Below are 6235 nucleotides of genomic sequence, written 5' to 3'. Positions count from 1 at the left end.
TCTAGTTTGCATGCATATATACTCCATCTATAGGTCTCTCTCGCACACTATGTATGATACTCTAGTCCAAGCTAGATATCTTGGGTGCACTCATCGTACGCACACAAATTCCTTGGCTCGTTTCCCGTAACTCTCTCACGCACCACTCTGTCGTCTCGGAGCTCTTCCCCCTCTCTCTGAAACTCTCCATCTACCTGGGTCACACATACGCATGCATATCTTACTCACACTCGATAGGCCCATCTAAAACTCTATCTCTCTCCCTCGTTCTCTCTCCATCTCACACGCACACACATAATCTCATGCCTAGCTAGCCAAGTCTGATGGTCTCTCACTCAATTGTAGGCACATGCCCCCTATATGTATATGACTAGCTAATCTTAGGCCCTGTTCTTTTGCCAGAATCTGGGGATTCTCCCAGAATCCGACCCCTACCCAGCTTCTCCCAGAATCTTTGAGCCCCATTTGTTTTACAATCTTGTCTAATTAGACCCTAACTAGATAGGATTGTAAAACAAATGAGGCTCAAAGATTCTGGGAGAAGCTTGGTTGGGGTTGGATTCTGGGAGAATCCCCAGATTCTGGCAAAGAACTGGGCCTTAGTCTCCATCACAAACATGTGCATGGTCTATATCGGTTTCTCTCGGGGCATCTTAATATTATGCACGCACCCCCTCGATCTCCCACCCATATAGTCCCCTCACGATCTCGAGGGGATCTCTCTATCACAAACACACTCTCTCTCCCTCCCCATGCGTCCATGTTCTCCATGTGTCCCTCTCGACCTTTGTTCCTTGTTGGCCAAACCTCTATTGGACATGTGCTATAGGGCTGTCTCTCTCTGTTGCAAACAATCACACACTAGCTATCTTTGTGTATCTCCTCGCCTCGCTTTTCTTTCTCGGAGATGCATGCGTGAGATGTTCGCATAAGAAATGAAAACACACACTCTGTCTCTAATTTATCGTTTGTTGTCACTTTCTCTTTCAGACACATACTCTTTTTGCACACTTACTCATTCTCCTTCACACACACTTGATCTCTCTCGACTTAGGCACTCTCCTCGGTCCATAGCATATATATTTATTGAAAAGTCAAACATCACAAAGTTTGACCATGTACGTGGAGAAAAACAATTACATCTAGAACGACAAACATATACTATTAGATTCACCATGAGATGTAGTTTCGTATGATGTATCTTTGGTATTGTAAATATAAATAACATTTGCGTAAACCTATTCAAAGTTTCCAAAGTTTGACTTCTAAAAAATTACATGCATTGCATTATCGAGCGTATGGAATATCTCTTTCCCCCTCTCAGCTATATGACGCACCACTCAGCCTTATCGGGGCTCCTCAATCTCTCTCAAACTTTATATCTCCCTGGTTCACACATACACATGTCTCGCTCGCGCTATACATATAGACCCATCCAACACTCTCCGCCCTTGTCCTCTCTCTATGTGACACGCGCCCCCCTAAGTACCAATCCCTCACTCCATCATAGGCGCAAGCACTCCCCCCTAAGTATGATTATCTCTCACTAGCCATCAGGAGCACACGTATTGTCTCCTTCCATCCATACGTCTATCTCGATATCTCTCGGGGTATCTTCTATCGCGCACACACCTTGTCACTCGATCTTCCACCCATGTAAGCCCATCAAGATCTCCAGGAGATCTCTCTATGATAAACATACACTCTCTCCTCCCCATGTCTGCATTTTCTCCGTACGTCTCTCTCGACCTCTCTTCCTTGTTTGTCAGACCCCTCTTGGCCACGTGCTAGGGGTCTTGCTCTCTCGGCTGCAAACAACCACACACTATCTCCTCACCTTGCTTCCGTTGTCGAAGATGCATGTGTGATATGCTTGCATAAGGCACACACGCTTTTTCTCTACTTTTATCGTGTGTTGTCCATGTCTCTTTCACACACGCACACACACTTTTTTCACTCACTCTTTATATTTCACTCTCTCTCTCTCTCTCTCTCTCGTTAGGGACTCTCTCACGTCCATAAGCATATGGATGTTTTGAAAAGTCAAATCTCAGAAAAGTTTGACCAGGTATATGTGAAGAAAAACATTTACATCTGGAACGATCATTAGATTCTTCACAACATGTACTTACTTCATACTATCATTTATCTTTGGTATTGTAGATATAAGTAATTTCTTTATAAACTTGGTCAAAATTTCAAAAGTTTGACTTAAAAAAAATGTTGGAACTACATTATCAAACGGAGGGAGTATCTCTCACGGGCCTCCCCCCTCACTCGAACTCTCTATACCGACGGATTATACGCTCACTGTGTTAGCGTATAGCTTCGTATATTGTTTAGTTGACCGATCAACTAGTCCACATGCTGCCTTGTCAGCTCGTGTTCTGTATCTTCGTGTGGTGGCTCATGTGGCAGTGGGTGAAAATAAGTAAACTAGAGGCCCATCTGACATGCGGTGAAGTAAACAAAGTTGAAACCACTCGGGGTAGCACCCCGCACGCTAGTAAATTGAGGGCGCATTGAGGACACATTTTTCCGCGTGAAGGACACACTCGCACACAATTCACCACTACGCGCCGGCATGCACAGAAGGACGCGCACACCCAACACACAACACACACCAGCACACGTGTACACCGATGTCGCCGCCGGTTGAGATGGACGGCGAGGCAGCCAACAAGCGGAGGCGGCTCGAGCCAAAACCGCATCCGGCGAGCCTGGACTTCATCAGCAGCCTCCCCGATGACATGCTGCTCGTCATCATCGGCCTCCTCCCCACCAAATCTGCCATGCGGACCGCCCTGCTCTCCCGGCGGTGACGCCCCCTCTGGCGCCGCGTCCCCCTCAACCTCACCGTCAATAGCTGCCTCTGTGACGGTGATTGCAAAGCATGGCCACAGTCTCCAAGATCCTTTCATCGCACCTTGGGCCAGCCAGACGCCTTGACATCCGCATGTTCAGTACTAACTGCAAGGTCCAACCCAAGTTCGACGAGTGGTTCTTATCCCCCGCTCTAGATCAGCTCTAGGAGCTCAACTTTGAAGCTGGACGTTGTTGCTCTCTGCCGCCGTCCGCGCTCTACCTCACGCCAACGCTGCTGCACCACGCCAGCTTCAGCTCCTGCTATCTTCCCCAGATTAATGTCGCGCCCAACCTTCTTCTCCCTCAAGTCAAGCAGCTCAACCTCTTCGACGTTGTCATCTCGAAGAGGGCTATGGAGCACCTGCTCCGCAGCTGTACTGCGCTCGAGTATCTTCGTCTTGAGCAGATCCACGGGTTCATTAGCCTCCACATCGCCTCGACGAATCTCCGATGGATTTATGTGTCTTGCTGGCCCCGCAACAAGACATCAATTGGGAAGAGATCACTCCAGCTGTTCCACGTTATTGTCATTGAGAATGCGCCTTTCCTTGAGAGATTGCTTGTATCGGATCTAGAAGGTCCAACAAAAACCAGGGTCATTGACACGCCGAAATTGACAGCGTTGGTGTATTCGTCTGCCAAATTCTCCGAACTCTTTATTGGATCCATAATCGTTCAGGTACAACACTCATCTTCTTCTCAGTCTTCTTGAAATTCACATTTTTAAATTTCTTTTTGATGTATTTACGACCGTCTTCTAGAAAATGATTCCCACAAGCTTGACCCAGTCTATGCGCACAATGAAGATCTTGGCAATAAAATCTATCGGCCCCAATCTGGATCAAGTTGTTGGATTCCTTACATGCTTTCCGTGCATGGAGAAGCTACTCATCAAGGTGAAACTTCTTTCCTATTAGTAAACTGTAATCACAACGTAGCTCAATTTTTTCGTAATTTTCCCAAATTACGATGACAAGTGTAGTGTTCAAAACTGCATCTACGCACTGCATCGAAAGAAATGTTTTTAGTATTTTTTCTCACGTGATCACCTGCATCATTTTTTGTTGTACTACTATAGTAGCCTAGGCTAGTCATAGTGGAAAGTAACTTAGACTACTCCAGTAACTCTATGGTTACTCTAAGAGCAAGTACTACCTCCGTCCTGGTTTACTCTTCCTATTTTGTAGTATCAAAATTTGACCATGGATTTAACTGACAAAATGTTAATGCATGTCACTAAGAACTATATCGTTGGATCCGTATTTGAACATAATTTCAAATGGTGTCATTTTTAGTGATATGCATTGGCATTTTCTTAGGTAAATCTATGGTCAAAATTTTATACTCCCTCCGCCCCAAAATAAGTGTCTTAAAGTTAGTACAAATTTGTACTAGAGCTAGTACAAAGTTGAGACACTTATTTTGAGACGGAGGGAGTACTAAATACGAGGTAGTACAAAAGTAGGCTATAACGGCCCTCCACTATGTAGGCCAAAACACGTGCCAAATTCACTTGTTATGCATTTGGCATCGATGCCCCTCCATTGCTCCCCTGGTGCCCCAATCTGGATCACCTACTTTGCTCCGGTACCAAATTAACTCACGCAATAAAAAATGCTTGTTTGGGAGAGAGAGAGGACTGATGTAATAAAAAAACGCTTTTGGGAGAGTGAGAGGCTGGTGTAGTTGGTTTGATTGATTTGTTTATACATGTGGGTCTGTGTGCACAACGGTGCCAACTCTCTCACATCGCGAGAGCGGTGCCAAAATCTTTTGATTTGACATCAATGCGTATTATGTGGCATACTTTTGCGAAATATGGCATCGGCCACATAGTGGAAGGCAACAAGTACCCAAGTTCTTCACGTGCTCCTAGGTAAATGAGAGGAAACACACACACACACACACACACACACACACACACACACAGAGAGAGAGAGAGAGTGTGAAAAAATATAACTAGCCAGTCAACCCTATCGTATGAGCGAATGATATTGGTACCTCTTGATGACACGGCAATCTTATACAGACAACTGCTCTAATATGTTTTCTTCTTTTGCAGATAAAAAAGACCCGAAAGTGAAAAATGTGCTGCACTATAACAATCTCATCGAATGCCTTGATCTCCATCTTACAGAAATTGATTTGATTGACTACTGAGGCAGCACATCTGAGATTAAATTGGCGAGGTTCTTTATTTTGGAGGCAAGTGTGCACAAGGTAATGGGGTTTGGCGTTCTCTGGTGCAACAATGAATGGCGTGCTGTTCACCACAAGCGTCTAAGCTTAAATGACAAAGTCTCCGCAGAAGCTGAATTTGTTTTTGAAACATCAAGTGGCAGCACATCTGAGATTAAATTGGCCAGGTTCTTTATTCTGGAGGCAAGTGTGCACAAGGTAATGAGGTTTGGCGTTCTCTGGCGCAACAATGAATGGCGTGCTGTTCACCGCAAGCGTCTAAGCTTAAATGACAAAGTATCCACAGAAGCTGAATTTGTTTTTGAAACATCAAGTGGCCAGAGACTCGAAAACTTATTTGCACATTAGTGACTTGTCAGGGCGGTGGATTTTAGTTTGTAGGATAATGCTGCATCCACCTAAAGTAACGAAAGTTCTTACATAAACTTCCTAGTAATTCCCTCCTCGTAGCTGCAGCATTACTCCTAACATTTGTAATATCAGTTTGGAACTTGTAATATTTCCGTGTCCTATTCCCGCGTTTTCAAAATCCTGCAAATCAAATAGGTCCTGAGTTGGTGATGATGTTGTGCCTCCCATCTTTCACCAATAGCCGTCGGATCTAGATCTGACACATACAAACCAAACTTCTCCATTTTTGCAAAAAGATGCCCGCACTTGTTCCCTATTTACAAACAACTCCTTGTCTCTCACAATCAGCCTTATCTCCTCCCCACCACATCTAGAAGGCCATGAAAAAAATCTGGCGTGATGGCCGCTGCCGGCACCGTCCACCCCCAATCTTGGTGTTCCGTGCAATGCACGGGCATGTACCCACGGGAAATTATGTCGAACACGGCTAGTTGTAAGCAGGCTAGCTCTACAGCCATGATGATAGTGACTGCAGACGGTGAGGCCGACTATGGTATGCCGAACACGGGGCCTATACTCAGGTGTCATCTCCGACGCACGGTCTTGTCACTTCACTGTGAGGAGCAGCACGTAATAATTTGACCAACGAGTAGTACAGTGCTACTACATTGGTACTAATACTACTAGTACTACTAGCACCACCGTCTGGATTTAGGAGTACTACCACGTCCATCTGGATTTTAGTATTTGGCTAGCAATATCTAGTAATGCATGTCACAAAAAATGTACTACTCCCTCTGTAAATAAATAAATGGTGTAT

The sequence above is a fragment of the Triticum dicoccoides genome, chromosome 5B (genome assembly GCF_002162155.2).
Source record: "Triticum dicoccoides isolate Atlit2015 ecotype Zavitan chromosome 5B, WEW_v2.0, whole genome shotgun sequence".
Taxonomy (NCBI): Eukaryota; Viridiplantae; Streptophyta; class Magnoliopsida; order Poales; family Poaceae; genus Triticum; species Triticum dicoccoides.
Note: the sequence above shows the minus strand (reverse complement) of the source record.